The 21,846-nt window shown below is 42.7% G+C and overlaps 1 protein-coding gene and 1 pseudogene across 2 annotated transcripts in view; one reads left to right on the top strand and one right to left on the bottom strand.

Annotated features, from left to right (window-relative positions):
• Nucleotides 1–10,458: 10,458 nt before the first annotated feature.
• On the bottom strand, nucleotides 10,459–19,885 carry LOC101629105 (annotated as a pseudogene).
• Nucleotides 15,679–21,846, top strand: part of ADD2 (adducin 2 (beta)) — a 93,239-nt gene continuing 87,071 nt past the window's right edge. For both annotated transcript variants that reach the window (XM_012731539.1, XM_004691497.2), the window contains exon 1: nucleotides 15,679–15,992. The gene's annotated coding sequence lies outside the window, so the exon portion shown is untranslated. The remainder of the gene's footprint in view (nucleotides 15,993–21,846) is intronic.

The following is a 21,846-nucleotide window of genomic DNA, read 5'->3' as shown; positions in this document are numbered from 1 at the left end:
TTTTTATATGCTCTCTGTCAAGTGTGATTTCTGAGTGCTAGTTAGTGGTAGAGTTAAACTGTAGTTTAGCTATTCACTTAACGTAGAACATTTTGCTTGTTTCTGTATTTTTTTTTTTGTATCATAGATGCATGGTTTTCTACTTCATGCAGTGGATTACATCACACCTATTTCATGATCTATTTTATTACTAAAATTATGCTGGAGGGCCCTCCCTGGAGGCTAAGAGGTTAAGTCTCAGCACTATGAAGCTCTCCACAGCCACTGCAAGCATGAGTTTGATCCCCCACCAGGGAGCTGACCTACACAGCCCAGCGGACCTCTCCTGTCTCAGCCCACTGCTCCCCTCAGCAGTGTATTTCAGTCAGTCACCTGTTCTGCTCCCCACTCTGTCTCTGGTGAATCTTCTCACCCTCCACATCTCTGGCCTGTACCCTAGTTCTTGTATGCATAAATAAGTAAATCTTTAAAAAATTGTCCTCATTGAAAGCCCCTTTATGTGTGGTTATCTTTCCACTTGCTATCATGGTGCTTTGATCATTTTCTTCTTGGCAGTGTTCTGAGTTCAAGTATCTTGTCCTTTCCCAGATTGGCCCTGGAATCAGCTTTTCATCAAGACTCCCTGGGTGTAACTCACTCCCCATTTCCCAGTTCGGTGCCATCCTTTCCCTGCCTGGCTCTTCTCACTCCTTTTAGGCTTTGACACCTGTATTAGTTTGCTAGGGTTGCTGTACAAACAGACAAACTGAGTGGGTGGCTTAAATAGTTCTGGAGGCTGGCATCTAAGGTTAAGTTGGTGGGTTTGGTTCCTTCTGTGGCCTCTCTCCTTGGCTTGCAGATGGTCTCTCCTCTCTCTGTCCATGCCTCTAGGTCTGCTTGTGTCCAAATGTTCTCTTCTTATAAGGATACCAGTCAGACTGGATTGGTACCAATGTTAACAACCTCATTTTAATTTAGGGCCTTTAAAAGGTTATTATGTCATACACTCCAGTACTATCTTTGAAGATACAGCACCCAATGCAACGACAGTGAAGGAAAGGATAAATAGATGGGACTACATCAAGTTAAAGAGCTTCTGTACAGCAAAAGAGACATTACAGAAAACAAACAGGCATCCTACTGATTGGGAAAAAGTTTTCTCACACAAAACTAGTAATAAAGGATTGATCACAAAGATACACAAAGAACGGATGAAACTCAATAAAAATAAACACCTCCATCAAAAAATGGGCAGAAGAGCTAAAAAGACACTTCTCCAAAGAGGAAATGCAGATGGCCAACAGGCATATGAAAAAATGTTCAACATCACTTGTAATAAGGGAGATGCATATTAAAACCACAATGAGATACCACCTCACCCCAGTGAGAATGGTGCATCTTAGAACAACTAGCAGCAACAAATGTCAAGGATGTGGAGATAAAGGAACGCTCCTGAACTGCTGGTGGAAATGCAAATTAGTACAACCACTATGGAAAACTGTTTGGAAGTTTCTCAAACTGCTAAAAATGGAGCTTCCATATGACCCAGCAATCCTACTCCTAGGTATCTACCCAAAAGACACAAAAACACTGATTCAAAAAGACACCTGCACCCCCCATGTTTATTGCTGATTTATTTACAATTGGAAAGACATGGAAACAACCCAAATGCCCAAAAGTAGATGACTGGATTAATAAGATGTGGTACATATACACAATGGAATATTACTCAGTAACCAAAAAAAAAAAAAATAAACACATGCCTTTTGCAGCAACATGGATGGAGCTGGAAAAGATTATGGTTAGTGAAATAAGCCAGAAAGAAAAGGAAACATACCTGATGGTTTCACTCATAGCAGGAGTATAAGGGACCAGTCAAGAAAATAATAATAATGAACAATATATACCAGAGATATTTTACGGGGGTGGAATGGGGTCAAAAACGGTGGGGGAGGGAAGTACACTGGACTATGGTGATGGCACATGGGTGATTTGGTGATAGGAAGCCCACAGAGATTACAACTAAGATGGAAAAAGGTACAAAATGATGTAAAAATAAACTATTATATTATTTTAAAAAATCATAGTTAAAAAAAGTTATTATGTCAAATAACCGCCCCCCCCAAATTCAACATATGAATTCATGTGTTGAATTGAATGTACTGGGGGGGGGTGTACATGTTCATAACATCCATGACAGTCTGCTTCTCCATAAGAGCTCCATAAAACTGACATCCCACTAAGCTCCCCCAGATACCCCCTGTGCCCCTTGTGTGGATGGCTTCTTGTCCTGTTCCAGCTCTGGCTCACCATGTCAGGTCTGCTCAGATAGATCTTCATTTCCATGTGAGGAACAATTATTCAATTTCACATTTCTTGAATTTGTAAGAGCTTGTATTTTACAATCAGGAACCAAGATATATTAAGGTAAAAGAGTCAAGGAAGTAAAACTCAGCCTCACCTTTATTTAACAAAAGATCCTCATAAGGGCTCAACCAGTTTACCTGATGTGGTAATTACATAGGGGTTTAAGGATCCTGGCCAGATACCCTAACTGGAGACCCAGACCGGCTGGAGTGGCTCCCTGGACTGGTGCTAATGTACAGAGGGGCTTGGGATTTGGGAGGCAGGTCCATTCCAATTTCAGTTTGCAGGAGTTGGTACTCTGCTTCCTGCCTCAGAGAGGATCTGAGAAGTGGAATCCTGGTATTGACAGAGGGGGGTTGGAAGTAGGGCTGGGGTCGGATTAATCTGTGCAAGTTCATCAGCATTCCCAAGCCACAAGATCCTGTAAAGCTGCTGATGGCAGGAACCATGGTTTACTTTCTGGGTCAACAGATTAGGGCCTTGAACCACATGTAGCCACATCTGGCCTTGGTAGGGACAGGGGTTAACATCAGGGTCCAGGTATGGCACATTTAGAATTGAGTTTCTAGGTGTAGGAATTTCTACTTGGGGGTAGGGCATTGTTGGGGTGAGATGTTCACCACCCACCAGACCTACAACTAGTGGGCCACATTCATCTCTCAAGGCCCTGGGTTTTGCTCAGTTGCCTGTGATACTGAAGAGACTGGACAAAAGACCACCTCAGAGATGATTCGTGCTGGGATCAGAGGAGCTCTGTAAGGACATGGGTGAAAATAAGTGTCTGTTACAGGAGGTACTATTGTCATGGGCTTTTAGATTTTGGCACGATGTGGGGAAACTTAGAGCTTCTGAGAGAAGAAAATTTGTAGATGGGAGACTTGCCTTATCAGCTCTCTGGGTTGTGGTGATCTGTGTGGTGATCAGTGGGTATGTTTCTTCTAACATCATTTAAGCTATGAAATGAAATATTTGATAGTTGAGAGGAGTTGGCCCTGGGACAGCACAGAAGCATCTGTCATCTGTCAGTCATTTCACTTACTCCCCAGGTGATGAATTTATGTGACAGAAAAAATCTAGTAGTTTGGCAGGGGTGGGCTTTTCTTTGGGAAGCAGCACAGCTTAGATATGAGGACTGGAACTCCCTCCACACTGTGCTCCACTTGGTCATGAAGCCCCAGCAAGATTCTGCTTTACCTTTCTTGGGTTCTATTACCTTATGCAGCTTTCCCCATTCTTCGCTAGAATGGCATGGCACAAGGGACCCTCCCAGCTATCAGACCACTTCCACACATTAGTTCTATTACCTCTGAATTATGATTTCCTGCTGTTTCAACTTTCATGTCTGTGTTTGTAGGAAGACTTCCCCATAGCATATCTTGCCTCCTCGCTGCTCTGTGACTACCTGGGGAACAGCCATCTCAATTCCAGCCCACTAGAACCCACACATTAATTATTCTACCTTTCAACAAAATTGGCTTCTTTCAAATGAGAGCCTTTCTATTCAGCCTATTGTTGACTGGGAACTCTAAAGCTGAGTCAGCCAGGACTTCTGGTTGGGATCCACCTACTTCTGGCTCTTCTCTCCAAATGCATACTAACCTTTTGCTGGGTGGGAGAAGGAAAAATACACAAGGTAATAGCTCAATTATCCAGCAATACAGCCAATAAGGGTGCACCTGCCTGATTAAAAGTTGCTGAACGGCAAGTTGGGTTTCTATTCTCTAGATCACTTTCTTCTGGACCTGTGTCCCTAGACTTATATGCTCTCTACAAGCAATTTGTGTGGGTGGGTGGGTGGGGGGGAGGAGGCTATTCAATAAAACCTTCTCTTCTTTTTTCTTTTTTTCTTGAGGCAACTTTGGTTTACAACACTGTATAAGATCTAGGGGAACAGGGTCATACCTCCTTAAGTGTATATCCACACATCACACTCACAATCAAAGCACTTTTACCCTAGACCAGTGGGCTCCATCCCTCTTTTGTTATACCTCTCTCCCTTTTTTCCTCCCCTTCTAATAACCTCAACTATATAGGCATATTTCTAGGATTTTAAAAAAATTTGGTTCAATTTTGTCATTCCTTTGTTTTGTTTCTTTGTGTGTATGAGTGAAAATTGTCTTCCTCCTTCTGACTAATTTCACTTAGCATAATCCTCTCCAGTTTCATCCATGTTGCCACACATGGTAAGGTTTTTCTTTCTTTTTTTGTAGCTGAGTAGGATTCCATTATGTATATCTACCACATCTTCTGCTCTGTCATTGGGCGTTTAGGTTGCTTAAGTAACTTGGCTATTGTAAATAGTGCTGAATTAGTATATTTGCATTCTTCAGGTAGATACCTGGGGTGGAGTTGCTGTCAACCCTGTGTTTTTTGAAAGACAAATTCATTTCATTTGCATTTAGAGTTGACTTACAGGGATTTATTACTGTTATCTTACCTTTGTGGATTTTCTTTGATGTGGATTTTTTTTTAACATTTCTTACAGGGAAGGTCTAGTGTTTGTAAACTCCTTTAGCTTTTGTTTGTTCAGAAAGGCCTCTAAAATAGTCTTGCAGTTTTTTTTTTTTAATCTTCAAGTATTTTGAATACATCATTCATTCTCTCCTTACCCACTGAGAAGTCTGATGTAAGCCTGATGGGAGCACTTCTACAAGTTACCTGTGTTTCCCTCTTAGCACCTTCAGTAATCTTTGTCTTGAACTCTTGCTGTGTCACAACTGTCACAACTTAGGTCTTGTGGCATTTAGGTATGTAACAAGGTATTCTTTTAGTTTCATGGAAAAGCATGTTTTTAAAAATGAACTGAGAGAATCAGTCAATGCAAATTTCAGCAGTTTTCTATACTGTGATACTTAAATATTACATTCTTGGATTTTCCAATTGACTTTTCTTTTTTAAAAGATTTAATTTTTTTTTTAATGTATACAAGAGCTGGGGTGTAGGCCAGAGGTGCAGGAGATGAGAGGATTCACCAGAGAAAGATTGGGGAGCAGAAAGTTGGATCTACTGAAATACACTGCTGAGGGGGGGAGTAGCAGACCAAGACAGGAGCGGTCTGCCACATCATGTGGGTTAGCTCCCTGGTGGGGGATCGAACTCATGCATAGTGGCTGCCAATAGCTTGATAGAGCTGACTTTAACCCTTGTGCCACCAAGGAGGCCCTCCAACGAATTCTTAAAACAAAAGCAAACTGAAATAATCACCTACAATACTCTAAACACTTATAGGATTAAAATTTTTTTAATGTCCAAAGCTAAATTTGAACTAAAGAAAAAAGTTTGATTCATATGTAGAATGGAAAGACTAGATCAAAATTAGAAAAAAGTTGTTGATACTTTATGCTAGGCTTTATTCCTAGCTGTTTATACATTTAACCTATTTAGTTTTTATAACCACCTGTGGTGTACAAAGAAACTCATTTTACATGTCAATAACTCATTACCCAATGCATTGAAATAATATTGGAATTGGGAACTGTGAGTAAATAAAATAGTGTTAAGTCATTTAGCCATCTTTTATTCTAGTAAGATCACCCTTAAAATGCAAAAAAGGTAGACTAAAAAATAGATAAGCATGTGTTTTATGTCTTTTTAAGCTAAACTATTCAATGCAGTATTGAATTATTCATAATGATTACATCCACATTCCAATATCTAAACTGTCTGATCATGATTTGAGTGACATTTTAGTCATATTTTTGTTTTTCTTTGATTTGAGATTTCAGAAAATTGATAAGACCTGAAATAATCTTATCTTAGCAAAACCACTGACAGAAATACACTAAAATTCTTGCAATTCTTTCTTTCTATAACTCAATTAAGAAAGCATAGGCACATAACATTGGGTTCTATGTTTTTTTTCTATTGACATATTTAGAGGACACTATATTGTCTTTGTAACATTTTAATGGCCCATGAGGTAGGGCAGTTTTCTAATTGTTGGACATTTGTTTTCAGTTTTTCGTTCTCATAAACATAACCTGATGTGTTTTACCCTTTCTGTATTTTTAGGATAGATTTCCAGAAGTAGAATTGCTGAGTCATAGGTAGTCTAAGGTAGGTAGAATCTAAGGCTTGGTGAACAGTGCCAATTTACTATGTGAGAGTGCTGATTTCATTCTATCCTTGCCACAGTGAGGTCTATTAAAATGTTGGAATTTTAATGGGTTAAAAGTGGTACCTTTAAATTTGAACACCTGTTAATTTAATTTCATTATTAATCATATTTCTTTGTGTGTGTATGAACTAACTATTCTTCAGCCATTTACAGTGGACTCTTTTCTCTGTTTCAGCCTCTCCAAGTATGAAAAGTGAGAAGGCCAGCCCAGGGCTACATTCTAGAGACAAATAAATGCAGTTTTAAAAGCTTTGGAGTCTCTTAAAAGTTTTGGAGTCCTATGGTAATTCAAATTTAACAATTACTCATTTAAATGGCATTGCTTCTCACAAATTTATACTATCTTTTTCCTTAATTTCATGTCTTCAAGAAGTAGGCTTCATACTTCAGCCTCCCTCTCATTCTTCAACACAAATTATGTCTCCATCCTCATTCTCTTGGCTCCTACACCTAATGTCTTTCACCCCCTTCTGTTCATATCATTTGAGAAATAATGACTGCTCCCCTTCCTGGGAAAATTAATTTTTTTAAAAAGATTTATTTATTTATTCATACAGAACTGGGGTACTGCCAGAGTTGCAGGGACAGTGAGAGGCTTCACCAGAGACAGAGTGGGGAGCAGAACAGGCAGATGGACGAAGTACACTGCTGAGGGGAGCAGCGGGCGGGTCAGGAGAGGTCTGCCACACCATGTGGTCACCTCCGGGGCAGGCAGGGATCGAACTCATGCGGAAGTGGCTTTCGATTCTAATGCTGCGCTTTAACCCACTGCGCCACCAGGGAGGGCCGGAAAATTAATTTTTAATAGGAATGCAAACCAAAGGTATGAGAGTGCAGAGTTGTAAGCACTGGCCATGGGAGTAAGACTTCCCAAGCCTATCTAAGTACCCAGTTAAGGCCATATCGTACCTTTGTGCAAGTAAGATACCCGGGCACCTTGGACACAGATAATCTTCATCTTCATGACAATTCCTCATAAAGACATGACACCTCATATTTACTGGATCTGCTTTCTACACACATGTTGACTTGTTATCACAATAGTCCCTTAAGATAGACATGATTATCCCTATTATGGATGGGTAAACCAAGGTACAGAAAATGTCTTTTTCTAGGCTACCATAGTGAATACCATACCGAATACTGGGAAGCTTAAATAATTGAAATTTATTTCACTGGAGGCATGGTTCTAGAGGTTTGGAGGGTTTAGTGTCTGGTAAGACATTTGTATTGGCTTACAAATAGCTGCCTTCTCTCTGTGGCCTCACATGGTGAAGAGTGTGCCAGTTGTAGGTGCACTCTAAATAGTGCCACCCTATTGGATGAAGACCTGACTTTTATGAACTCATTTAACCTTAATTACCTCATAAAAGTCCCATCTCCACATAAAGCACATTGAGGGTATGGCTTCAACATACAAATTTTAGGGTGTCACTATTCAGGTCCATAGCATTTTGCCTCTGGATTCCCCAAATTCATTTCTTATTACACACAATATATATTCTGTCCCAGTAGCCACCCCCCAAGTGTTACCTAGTATCAGCTCTAAAGTTTGAAGTACAAAGTACAAAACATCATCTATATAACTAAATCATATATGTGTGAATCATGAAGTATGGTTCATCCTGAGGCAAAATTTCTCTCAAGCGTCGAACCTGTGAACCCAGACGAGTTATGGGCTTCCAAAATGCAATGGTCAACAGGCATAGGATAGATAATCCCATTACAAAAAAGAAATAGAGAAGAGGTGATGGGTTCCAAGCAAACCCCAAACCTACCAAGGCAAATTCCATTCAATTTTAAGATTTCAGAATCATTTTCTTTGGCTCAGTGCCTGGCCTTGAGCCACTGGGGTGATGACATCAGTCCCACACAGCTCTTTGCAGTGGCTCTTTCCTTTAAAATCAGGAGGAACATTTACCTCCTGGGCCTGTGGTGGGAGGGCAGCCTCAAGGATCCAAGAGTCAACTTTGGGGTTATTCTCTCCTTTCCTTGAAGAATAGAGCACCTTTACACTCAAATAGCTCTGTGATCTCATTCAGTTGACTGCAAGAATTCCACCAGCCTGTCTTCACTGTCTCCTACTTTCACCCTTACTTTTTAATTTGTTTAAGATTTATTTATTTATTTATGCACACAGTACTGAGGTACAGGCCAGAGGTGCAGGGGTGGTGAGAGGATTCACCAGAGACAGAGTGGGGAGCAGAGCAGGCCGACTGAAGAAGTACACTTGAGGGGAGCAGGAGAGGTCTGCTGTGCCATGTGGGTCACCTCTGGGGTGGGGATTGAACTCATGCTGAAGTGGCTTTAGCTTCTTAATGCTGTGTTTTAACCTGCTGCGCCACCAAGGAGGGCCATTTCACCCTTACTTTTAACTGTTCAGACCAACAGTGTCTTTGCCAGTAAAATCTTATCTCACTTGCTGGCCTCTATTGAGATGACTGATCAAGTCCATGAGCTCTATCAAATGATGGTTCAGCTATATCCTCAGTGCTCTCCTCAGACAGCTGTCCTCATTTAAAGAGAAATCCTTCATAGCTGGCTTATTATATTGCACTTAAGGACACAGTATTATCTAATTTTTTAGGCTTAATGGCCACGCTATGGAAAGCATCTTAAGACTAGGAAAAAAGAGGCTTTGTTTTGCCATAAGTAAAGCTGTCACATTCAGACCAGCCATAGCTAGTGCAACATTTTCCTCACCCCCCAAGCTCCAATCCCTTTACCAACTGTTATATACTTTGGTCACTTTCAGGAGATAAATGCTGTTAGCACCAATATTTAGCAGTATTTTCAAAATGCGTATATATATATATATATATATATATATATATATATAAGATTTATTTATGCATACAAAGCTGGGGTACAGGTCAGAGGTACAGGGATGGTGCAAGGATTCACCAGAGACAGAGTGTGGTGCAGAATAGGCAGACTGACAAAATATACTGCTGAGGGGAGCAGGAGGTGGGTCAGGAGAGGTCTGCCATGCCATGTGGATCAGCTCCCTGGCTCTGGATCGAATTAGAGAAGTGACTGTGTCTATCTTCATAGTGCTGTGCTTTAACCTGTTGCACCACCAGGGAGGGCCCCAAAGTGTATATATTTTTTTTATCTTGCATAAAAAGCTAAACTTCTTTGAGCCCAGTAATTCTACATGGTTTTTATTCTGTGTATCAGATGAGATCTTTTAACATTACATTTATGCAGTTGAATATGTACCATTTTTTTTTGAAAATCAAAAGATGGGGATTTTATTTTTCCACAATAGAAGATGGGGGGTCAACCATGAGTCAGACCAACAGCTAGAGCCCCTCTGCTGAGCTCAGTTCCTGATACATGCGGAAGTCCGCACTATACTGTGGCTCTCTGTTCCTTTTAGCAGTAATTATATTAATGGCCCAGGAAAGGAGAAAACACTTAAAAATGCAAAGTAAGAAAATAGTAGACACCAAACTGTTTCATCCTAGGATGTCTGAAAAGGAGGGATTTCTATGAAATGTGGATACAGAAAAGGTGTCATTCCTGACAGAAAAAATGAATTGTTCACAGTCAGGGACAGAGAAGAAACCACTTAAAGTAATTGGCTTAAGTCTCATTGTCTCAGGAGGGCACAAACCAGAGAAACTGGGGTAACATCAGGGCATAGTCTCAGGGCGATTGGTGGTAAGGTTCCAAAGGCCTTTGTGGGATATGGAGAACCAGAGCCCACTGCCATCCATAAAGGGGCTACCACACCAGCAACATGGCTTGGGTTACACACCATTGGAAATCCAGTCAGTATTTGCTTTCCTGTGATGGGTGAGGCATGCAGAGATACCATAAACATAGGTGACCCTTCATTAGCTCTATTCATTAGTTTTCATATCAGTTGACCATTAAATTAGAAAGGATACTGCAAGTTATCTCAGCTAGCTTCTAATCAGGCTATGGCACCAATACAACACACACAATTTCAATGAATCACATCGTTCTGGCTCTTCCACTGGACAAATTTAGAATGCTGCTTTGGATTGGATGGGCATGAACCTGTTTGTGAAAAGCACTAGTTTTTGTGCCCCAGAAAATTGGCAGTGCACTCCTTGCTGCTTGTATGAATCAATGACTGGCTTTGCCACATCCCTGTACTGTCTTAGCCTGGTAGCAACTGCTGAATTAATGGTTTACCAGTAAGGTCCTCTATTCCCTGCACATGAGGTAGATTGACATCTAGACTATATTCCTCTCTACGAAGGAGGGTGAATCTCATCTTGTCTAAGATAATCTTCGAGCACTTCAAATGGAATGTGCAAAGTGAATGTCGATTGTGGTTGTAGATTTTGTCCAGGTTTTCAGCCTGAAATACAGCCTTAGGAAAATCACCCAGAAGCCAGTGCTGGCCACACCACTTCTCGAGCTCTGATTTTATTAGACATGTGATCACAATCTGCAAACAAAAGACCTTTCCCTACATAATGTTCTGCCATATCACCAACCTCTGTGCTGGCCTTGATGTTCTTGTGCAAGAAGTAGCAGCCAAAGAAATGCTGAAGGCCAAAGTTCTGAATGATCCTTGGGCATGTGGTGTCTTGGGCAGCGCAGTCCTAGGATGACTGTGCCCAGGAATTTGGAGGCCGTTGCCTTACAGGAGGACTGTCTCCTCAGAAAGCCACGGAGACTTTGTTTCTTCTGCCCTACTTCCGGCACCCTGGAACTCACCAGTTTAATTTTTGCAACGTGGATAGACTGAGAATTTTCCAGATCTCTGAAAATGAACTTGGGAGGATCCAAGTTGCACCTTCGATTTTTTTTAAGAACAAAAATGTAGTATTTTACTACATAGAACTTTTATTACAAAATTATTTAAAATTTTAATTTTTAGATTTTAGATTCATGCACAAGAAAATTTGAAAGAAATAAACTGTTTTGAATATTCCTTAACTGTTTTCCTGTTCAGGCTCATTTAGAAGTAGAAATCTTAGAAATCTTTTCTGCTAAAATATACAAATTTGACACCCCCAAATTATACCTTTACAAAATATAACACAATTCAGCTGGGTTTTGACACTTTATAAAGATCACCTCTCCTCTGATTTTCAATGACCAGACCCTTATTTCTACCTGAAACATCTCCAGGAAGGCTTTTAACAACCAAATTTCTACCAACATTTTTTGTGTGATTATGTATTGTCCTAGAATTTGGAAGATTTCTCTTCAGCTTTTCTTTTTCTGAATCTTTAGTAGAACCATCTTTATTTTTAATTTTTTTTTCACCCAACATGTATTAAAAAATTTTTTTTTGTTGCCTCCACCAAACCACCTGTGCCCACACCCCATCTGCAGGGGAAGGGATGGAGCCAGAGGCAGGTAGAATTATCTTTAGTATCTATGTTTCTTCTAACAATTATACAAGCTTGCCTAGCATTCAACTCAAAACTGTCCCACATATTTGGTCAAGTAGTGTCTAGGGTGTGTGTGTGCAGGTAATTTGGGATGAGACCTGCCTGCTGTGAGTGACTCATCGGCCCATGTGAAGGACTGCAGAGAACAAGAGGTTAGTCCTCCTGAGAATAAGGGAGTGGCACTGCCTCCTTGTGGGTCTCAAGCCTGCCAGTCTCTGGACTGATCTTACACCCTCAGTCTCCTGCTCCTCAGGCCTTTGGACTTGAACTGGGACTACATCATGGGCTCTCCTGAGTTTTGAGGGTGAGGCCTGGAGTGTGGGTTCCTATCAACTGTGCATGGCACCTTCCTCAGGTGGCTGGAGCTATAATTGCTGGTTGTCTCATTTTGATCAATAATAAAGCAAATATTTTCACTTGGTGTCCTATTGTGTCTGCATGGCAACCCTGAATGGGAGGAGACTATACTATTTTTCTAGGGTTTCCATAACAAAGTGCCACAGACTGGGGGTGTCGAACAAAAGAAATTAATCTGAGATCTACTGGGAGTGCCAAGTTACCTACTGCTGTGTAACAAATTACCACAAAGGTGGGAACTTGCAACAACACAGTGGCTCAAACTTCTTGTGGGTCAGGAGCTGTGGGTAGGCACCATGACCTGGTTTCCCTGAGTCCTCTGCTTCAGTCTCTGTCAGGACTGAAACCAAGATGTCGGCCAGGCTGTGGAAAAAGATGAAAAAGTGACCCTGGGACAAAAATGAATGGACTTCAAGAAGTTTCGTGAAGTGAAGTAAGTCACAAAACGAAAGATATCAGAAGGTTTTGCTCACTTGTGGAACATAAATAACAACAAAAAAAACCACACACGCATGAAATACTGTAGGAATAAATCTTGAATTCAGTAAAAGAATTGAGCGGTTACCAGAGGGAACAAAGAGGAGGGAAGCAGAGAGGTATCAGTATGGGTGGTTGGGTGGAGGCTGACTGGGACACGTGCATATCTGGAAGAGCAAAAATGTGACCCCCAAATTAAAAATGTTGGGGCTGAGTTCTCAGCTGGAGGCTTGGCTGAGAAGGATGTTTCCAAGTTTATCGGTAGAGATAGGTCTGCCTAACATGACTATACACCTGATAGAAGTGTGCACACCAAGAGGGTGGCCAAGAGTCAGCTCACAAGATGAAAAATCATAGAAGAGACGTTCTGTGCCTATGACTATATTCCCCCGGTCAGAAGCAAGCCACAGATCCCACTAGCACTGAAGGGAAGGGATACTCAAGGGTCTGGATAGTAGGGTGGGGATCCTGTGGGTGTCTGTTAGTTACACTGCTGTCCTCTTTATAAGCGATTGCTGGCCAGAAATATTTTTATCATGAGACTTGGGAATTAGAAATAATTTTATAGCACATCAGTCAGAAAATCTAATTTTAAACTATCTGGCTGTTAGGGGCTAGCCAAATGTGATTTTCTGAGTCTTACATGGGAGTCTGCTGTCCTTTCCTGTCCCTAAGTAAGGGCCTGGCACCTTCTAGTGATTGTCTCAAGGCAGCCTGTGGAGCATACTCTTAGGGTATCCTTTGTTAGGTTTCAAAGTGACTTTGGAATTGAGTGAGAACTTCAAACTTCAGACTAAAATTCCACATAGGCTATTATTATGGAAATTAATGTAATGAAATCTTGTGTCCTGTGACATTTGAATAATTCCTGCAGCCAAAGGATGGCTCTTCCCAGAACTCATCATATTCAGATGACATGTTCAGATATAGCATCTGGGAGAAAATAGACAGATTTTATTTCTAGATTCTGTGATTTCTAGAAGAGCCAAGTCACATTTTGAGGGGGAGAGGAAGAAGAGTGTATCAGCCTTCTTAATCTTATCAGTTTCTTTTACTCCCCCCTCGTCTGAGACTACATGTGTAGGCCAGTAGTTAGGGTCCAAAAGCTCTGGAGACACAGTGCTTGAGTATGAATCCTGGCTCAGCCACCCACTTGCTGTGTAACCTTAGGCAAGTTACCTAACCTCTCTGTGTCTCAGTTTCTTTATCTGTAAACTGGAGTAATATTAGTACCTCTCTAGTAGAGTTTTGTGAGGATTCACTGGGTAAACATGCATGTAAAACTCTCAGAACAGTGACAGGAGCCAACAGGCTTTGCTATTTAGCTTGAGAAAGCTGAAATGACACCAGGAAAAGAAGTTTCTGAGAAATAAAGATGATTGATGGAATTTATGAAATCTGTTTCAAGACCAAACAAAAATTTTCCATTTTTTGTTTAAATTTTGTTCAAATTTCCTACTGTCTTGTTCTGTTTCAGAACAGGGCCCACCTTCCCTGTGGTTTCAGGACTCTGCAGAGGCGTTCCTGACTTCCCCTATATTATTAGCTACCAGCAGTGCCCACTGCCTGAGTGTCTCAGTGAACACATTACTGTTTAGGCTAAACAGCTCTCTGGTTCTGGTGGCTGGGCACTTTCCATTCCTCCATCAGGTAGTGATAGGAGAAGGGGAGAGGGCATGTGGGCTGGGTGGTTCTGAAGGGGCATCGGAGTGAGCGAGACACTCTGAGTGGGAAATGAGGGCTAGAGACCGGGTGGTGGAGGCTTGGAGGAGCCAGAATGGAAAGACAAATTGACTCTGGCATCTGAAATGGAATGGCTGTGAGTTGTTCTTCCATTGTTGTGGCGGCTGGGCTTTTTCTCTTTGGTCACATAGAGTGGCATTTCTTAAATGTTAGCATGCAAAGAAATCACTAGGGGTGTTTGTTAAAAATATACATTCTTGGGTCTGTCTCCAGAGATTCTGATTTTGCGTCAGCATTGTGTGTGTGTGTGTGTGGTACTCCAGGCAATTTTATGGGATATGTAAGAGTTTGACACTCCCAAACCTGAAAGAGTCAGAGGACCCATGATCTAGTTATAAGCAAATGACCAGGGGCTGCTGCTTTTTTTTTTCTTTTTCCCTTCTGGAAGCTATAATTGCCCTGAAATAATATGTCTAAAAAAACCTACCCTTAGAGGGGATGTTGATTTAGGGGAGCTTTGGGGAGCTGGTGGTGATTAGGGCTGGGGGGAGTCTAAGCTCCCAAGCTGCCACTTGACATCCTTGCTCTCTGAGGACACATACTGAGAAACAATATGGAACAGTGTTAAAAGTGGGAAGTGCGTTAGGTAGGTCTCACCGAGGAAGACCAGAAGATGGAGAAAGGTTAAATGGCTCTCCCACAGCTAGTGATACCAGCTCCGAGACTACAACCAAGTATTCTGGTTTTCTACAGAGTTCCCCATTCGCTGTCCACCTGTTTTCTCTGGGGTGGGAGTCTGGGAATGGAAAAGCCTCAGAGGGGGCAATGGTGAAAACTGGAGGGGCCTGGGCCCATCACCCCTGAGGGTAGGGGGACAACAATTTTGCCCTAGTTGTAAATGGAGTCAGAATTAAGTAAGGGATAATTCTGACTTGCAACTTAAATGGCCAAACGATTGTCATGCACATCACTAATAGAGTTACTCTTCTAAGGCAAAATATCCTTTCCAGGCAAAAAATATCCCAAGTGTAACACTTCTCTTTTTTTAATTCCAGGGAGGAGACATCCTCCATCGGAACTGGCATTTCATATTTTCTTCCTAGTAACCGAATCTTCGCTTTAACTCTTGGCTGTCCCGGGCAGCCGCTGGGGCGGGCGTGGGCAGAGGGCCTGGCGGCCGGACTGCGGCAGCGCAGGGCGCGGGGGCTGCGGGCGGTCGGGGATACTGCAGCACCGCGGCCGGGGCGGCCGGCCCGGCCCGCAAGAGGGGGCGCTGTGGGCACCGCCGAGCGTCCTTTTGTCAGCGCACGCCGCCGAGAGCTCTCATTTCCTCCCAGCCTCGTGCGGGAAATGGATTTAATTCTGACGGGAGGGCTGTGAGGAAGGAGCGCGAGCGCAGCCTTTTGTCACGGAGAAGCAGGTCTGTAATTACCGCTGACGCGGAGAAGCCGCAGGGCTGGTGGGATTCCAGGCAGCTCTGACAAGTGCGGGGCCGCAGGATGGGGAGGAGACCTTGCTCGGCAGATTAGCGGGGCGCGTTTGAACAGACCCCAAAAGGAAAATCCGGCGGAACAAAAAAGGCCAACAGACCGCAGTGGGAGCCCAGAGATGGATCAGGTGCTGTGCAGGAGGTAAGCCGGTCTCGGGAACGGGCGCCGCGGGCTCGCCGGGGTTTTGTTTATTTTGATGGAATTTGGGGACCCGCCCGCATCCTTCCTCGACGCAGGAGCTCACTGGTCCAGGGCGCTGTGCTAGGGAGTGCGTGTACGATGCAGCCCTCCCGCTAGCTCTTTTTTTTTTTTTTTTTTGCCGAAAGGTTTTGTTGCTGATGTAACACCGGGGGTTTGGGAGCGGGATGTCCAGCACTGGCCTCCGCCCGGGGACAGTGGGACCTAGCCCGCCCTAAGCGCGCCGCCACACAGGTGGGGCTTTCTTCTCGGTCCCGGCAGGCGGTGGTCAGCCTCCCCGGGCTGCCTCCGCCTCCCCGGCTGCCTCTCCCTCCTCTCGGCGCTCAGCCGCCGCCCTCGGCCCTCCCCGGCGCCGCGCGGGGTGCGGTGGAGGGGCCGGACGCGCGGCTCCCGGGTCTCGCCACCTCCCTTGGCCTCTGGCCGCGCCGCAGCTGTGGGGTGAGCAGGTGAGGCGTGGGAGCGGCCGCCAGCTTTGGAGCAGGGGACCCTGCACATGAGCAGGCCCTGGTGGGTTTGGATTTTTAGGCGAGTCTGAGGGGAAGACCGCCACTCTCCCCGAGGAGCTCTTGCTAGTCTGTTCATCTCTTAGCTTCCATCTTCCCTCCCCTCTGCTCCCCGGTCTCTCCTTTCCGCCTGAACCCCGAATGGAGGTCACCCTCCGTACTGAAGGGAAGTGGGGGCCAGCGTGTGCTTGTTTTGAAATCTCAACCGCAGCCTACCTGGTGTTGGGGGGAGGGACGGTGGGAGGGGCACACTGCTTGCGGATGCTGATCAGGCGCTGAAGTCTAGCCTATTGTCTTGCCTTTTCTCCCCGTCCTTTTCTTCTCTAATCTCCACCCCTTACTGCGAGAGGGAGAGAAGAAAGAGGGGAAGAAAGAGAGAAGAGAGAGAGAGAGGGAGACAGGGAGCGCTTCAGCCCACACATCCTATCAAATCTTTAGAAAATTGTCATTTATCTCTGACACATGAGTATTACCCATCTGTTTCCTTACGCCCACTCGACCCTTCTCTTGCAGTTTGTCAAAATTCAACGGACTCAAATAAGCCTTATAAATAATAGAAATCAAATCTCAGATAATCTTAAATGGGCATTCTGTGCTTTTGGATTAACCCCAGAGGAGCCTAGAGGCACCTGGAGCGCTTGATTGGAGAGGGTGGCTCCACCCCTTTTCCGGCTAGGGTGTGGGTGCAATTGGGACTGCCTGAGATGTTTAACTTGGACAGGGAGGGGTGTCCTTTTTCGTGGGATTTGAAAATTAGGTTTTATTTTAAGGAAAACATAGTTGGTCAACATTTCTGATCAACTAGTTTTAAATGAGTAAGACCAGGGAAGATGAGTGAAGTTTCAGACTTGGAAGTTACTCTTCCCGCAAGTATTCTAAGAGCTGATGTTGGAGATTAAAGAGGGATTTAGAGCACTTAATGTTTTTGTTTTGTGATGTTCTACCTTCATTCTGTAGAGTGACCAGACTCCTCTTAATACCTGTGGGCCAGAATCTTGCCAGGACCCTTCTCTCTCACCCCCATTTTATTTTCCCCTGTGGCAACAGGACATAGTAAAATCAAACTTCATTATTAGTGTGATGTCAATGCATTTTGGAGAAACACTAAAGAGAACTCATTCTTTTCACCAAAATCTCAACCTTTTTTTGTAGCAAGCCCGATGATTCTTCTTGCCCACTGAACTGCTTAACCCTACTCCAAGTGTGCTTGTCACACAATATACAACGCTTCCCGAAAGGACACCCTGCTTGCTCTTCCTAGGCTAGACTGGAATTTGCTTTCAATATTAGTTTATTTCTGGCATGAGAACATTTTGGTTAATCTTAAGAGTTTACAGGTGAGCACATTATATGTTGGCAGAGACTTTAATGTTAAAAATTTAAACATATAAAAACAGACTTTGAGAAATACATATAGGTATCACCAGTCTTAACTCTACAAGGCATTTAAGATGGTTTACAGATTCATTACTATCACCAGGTATGTTAACTTAGAAGTAGATGGGGAAGAAAAAAAACAACAACTAAGAATAAAGACAAAATAGTATTAAGAATGAGACTAATACAAAAACAGAGGCAAAAGACACCCTAAACTTGCTAGGAAGAGAAAACAAACTCAGCTCTAAACTTTTTAGCAGCTCTTATAAAAAGGGAAATTGACTAATTTGTGACTCGGTGTTTTAGTCATTCATTGACTTTCACTCCTTTGTCCATTCAACAAACATTCTGCCAGGACCTACTATGTGCCAGGTTCTGCAAGAGGTGCTGAGAACAATGGGATGAAAAAGAATGTTCTCTGGCCAGATGGCATTTACAGATGAATGCAGGAAACAGATATTCACCAAGAAATTCTTCAAGTGAATAAATAATTGCAAATTGTGATAAAAACTGAGAAGGAAACACAAAACGTTATGTATTCAGAACATAAAAACAAAATAAAAACTTCCTAAGAGAAGCACAAATCTTGCTTCTAAGATCAATAAGCAACAGTTTTCAGGTACAGTTTTAGACCGATGTCTTCTGTTACCTGGAGAGATCTGAGCTCCGGTTGCATGTGGCTGTTTTCATAGTGTCCCTTGCTGTGAGCTCATGGCCTCACATAGGTCTCTCAGGCCCCTGGGGTTCTGAGGATATTTTATTTTTTGAGGGGTCTGTGCGTTCTCTAAAATTGACAGCTTTATTTCAATGATAATCGTAAATCATTATTGTAAAAATATTTAGTAATATAAATCTGTTCTGGATCATACTGGAGCCTGGGTTTACCTCTCTGTCTTCCCATTTGATGGGGATGGGCCTGGCAGCTTGGTCGCAGCAGAGACTGTGAAGGGGGGGATAGTTTAAATAGAGACATATATAGAGAGAGAGGTGAGTCCTCCTAGCGCACAGGCTTGCCAAGCTCAAAAGCACAGCTCCTGGCAGCCACTGCTAACTTGGCAAGGAGTGAAGCTCTCATACCCGCTCCACCTTCATACAGACCAACTTGCAGCAATTTGCTAGCAGTAGAGGTTGTGGAAAAATGCAGTGAAATAGCTGCTGTTGCTGGTTTCAGCAATAATTGAAGTAGGGCTCATCTAATGCAGATTTAGTAAGCTTCCACTGTCCAAAGTACTATGTCTAAAGTAATGAGATGGGCCATTTGTTATAATGGCTAACTGGAACCAGACTGCCTGTCTTTAATTTCACTTTTCTTCTTATTAACTGTGAGACTCCAGGCAAGTTACTCAGTTTCTCTGGTCCTTAGTTTCCTCTACTACTATGAGTCTAAATATGTAGATTAGATTTCATAATAGCGTGGCAAGAACTGGAATTATTACATGTAGAATACTTGCAGCAAGTAGTAAGATCCAGTAAAGGTTCATGATCATGACTGTATTATTGGTCTGACATTAGTATTATTAATATGAAATGGCACTTCATGGAGGTACTCTGGAAGGGCTTGATACAGAATTTAAAATTACGATATATGATTATCTTCAATTAGTGAATGACTTTCTGAGGTCATCAGTTTTGTTTTGCTTCACAAGTCATTAGTATTAGTATTATAGAAATTAAAATTCAGAATACAATTAACAGGTAATACTAGACATGAGACTATTCTGCTAAGTCTAAACTGATGTTTTGGTTTCAACAAACGAACAGTATTATCCATGGCAGTATTCATTTTATTAATTTCACATTTTAAAATTTGATAGTTATTTTATTTGTACTTGGTTTTAGCATTCTGGTGATATATAAGCTGTAATGTTTCAGTGGACATTTGTTATGAGTGTACATATGTTAACATTTTGACAAAAGTGACTTCAATAGCAACATCCCCCCAGACTCACAGGGCATCTTCGGAATGACAAGCTGCAGCAGAGATTTATCCTGGACTGTCCTCCAAGATAAACATTTAAAAGGTTGGCCTGCCTGACTGAAAAAGGCTAGGTCTCAGTGTCAGTCAACATTTGATTGTATTTGATTAACACAAATTTATTGATTACATTCTTTATATCTATTTTTGTAATTTTCTTTGTACCTATGGGATCTGCTAAAGATAACAAGAAGCATGTTAATTTCCCACTGTAATTGTACTTTTGATAGCTTTCCTTTGGATACCTACAGTTATATTTACATATTTACATATATACACAGAATTATGGTTGATGCTCTGTGACGGAGAGTCCTGTTTGTCCAGGACTGATGGTTTTTCTGGGACAGGAACTCTCAGTGCTAAAACCAGGACAGTGCCAGGCAAAAGAAGACACATCTATTTTGGTTTTCGAGAACAGGGGAAGAACAATGGGTCCAGGTTCTTTAAGGATTCTCTGGAAGATAAGATATCGATGGTGCCTTTTGGCATCTATGACTCAACAAGGACCCCTCCTGGGAAGAAGCAGGCGTCTCTCCCAGTTGAGTACTAGAATAATCCTCAGACTCAATGCACCTGGTGGTCTGAAGTGTTGTCAGGGTGGCTGGTGGTGAAGGCATAGCATGATTTAAAGGATTCTAGGACTCTGGCAGCTTCATCTACCTTGAATGGTGACTGTATCCCCAAGTTGGCATGTGCTGAGGGAACTCCTGGTAAAGTAGAGCTTTAACAAAGTCAGTTTTAAAATACAGACCAGTTCTTACTACTCCAACCACAGCTGCAAATAAGGACACATAAATACGTAAAAAAAATGCCATATGGCCCAGATCCCTGGGCAGGATCTGCGGGCCCGGGGGGCTAGGATATGGTTGCCAGAAAACAAATGTCAGTGCTCCATACGGTATCTGCAAGGGGCTTCTGTGGGCAGCCCTGAAGTGGCTGAAAAATATCAAGTAGCAAATCCCCCTGGCTGCTATTAATGGTAGTCGTAAGGGCCATTTGACACCCATGACTGTCCTACACACACACACACACACACACACACACAGACTTGCATTCTCAGTTGTTAGTCATATAAGGCCATATGCAAACGAGGGGAGAGGAGTCAGAATGAAAAGACCAAAAAAATACAGACATGAGGGAAATCATGGGTCATCCATCCCCCCACACCTTTCTCTGCCATTTTAGAGAAGAAATCACTTGGTTCCCTCAAGGTGGCCATAGTGATTCTAGTTATAGTAGCTTCCAGGGGGCTTGGCTGGACTTTGGTCCCTATGCCACTGAGGGTGTCCTTCACCCTGCTGGGCGAATTGTCTTGGGCTTCTGCTCCACACATTCGCATTGCTCCTGGCTCTGGATCGCTCCAGAGACTCCTCCTCCCCTACATCTCTTTCTCCGTCCACAGTGTTCTTTCCAAAACAAAAATTGAATCTCATCATTCCTCTGCCCTCAGGATAAAGCCCCACTTCCTTACCTACTGTTTTATGTATCCCCTAACACTCTACCTGCAAGGCAGGCTGAACCCCCACTTTCTGGATACAGCCCTGCTCCCTCCAAACCTTTTGTTCACAAGCTCTTTCCTCCACCTTACATAGCTTCCACCCACCTTATGTCTGGAAAGTTGGTTCTTTTGAAACCAAAAAATTAACACATTTCTAGCTCAATGAAGATTAAATAAATCTTTAAGGGAAATATGGACTAAAAGAGAAAATATATAAAATCCTAAAAACACTACGCATTATTATATCTTAAAATAGATGAAAATCTTGATGAAGTGGGCAGTTTTCATGGGAACTACAAACTACCAATATTTACTCCAGAAATTGGATGTCATGTCCCTGGATGGGAAGAAGAGATGTTGCAAAGACACTGAGTCCTCAGATTGCTCTGTGTGGACAGCGGCCAACCTGGGAAGTGAGAGTGAGGCAGATTTGTCCCTATTTCT

The sequence above is a fragment of the Condylura cristata genome, unplaced genomic scaffold (genome assembly GCF_000260355.1).
Source record: "Condylura cristata isolate star-nosed mole 26May11 unplaced genomic scaffold, ConCri1.0 scaffold00031, whole genome shotgun sequence".
NCBI lineage: Eukaryota > Metazoa > Chordata > Mammalia > Eulipotyphla > Talpidae > Condylura > Condylura cristata.
The sequence above is the reverse complement of the archived record's forward strand: the minus strand, read 5'-3'. Positions and strand labels throughout refer to the sequence as shown.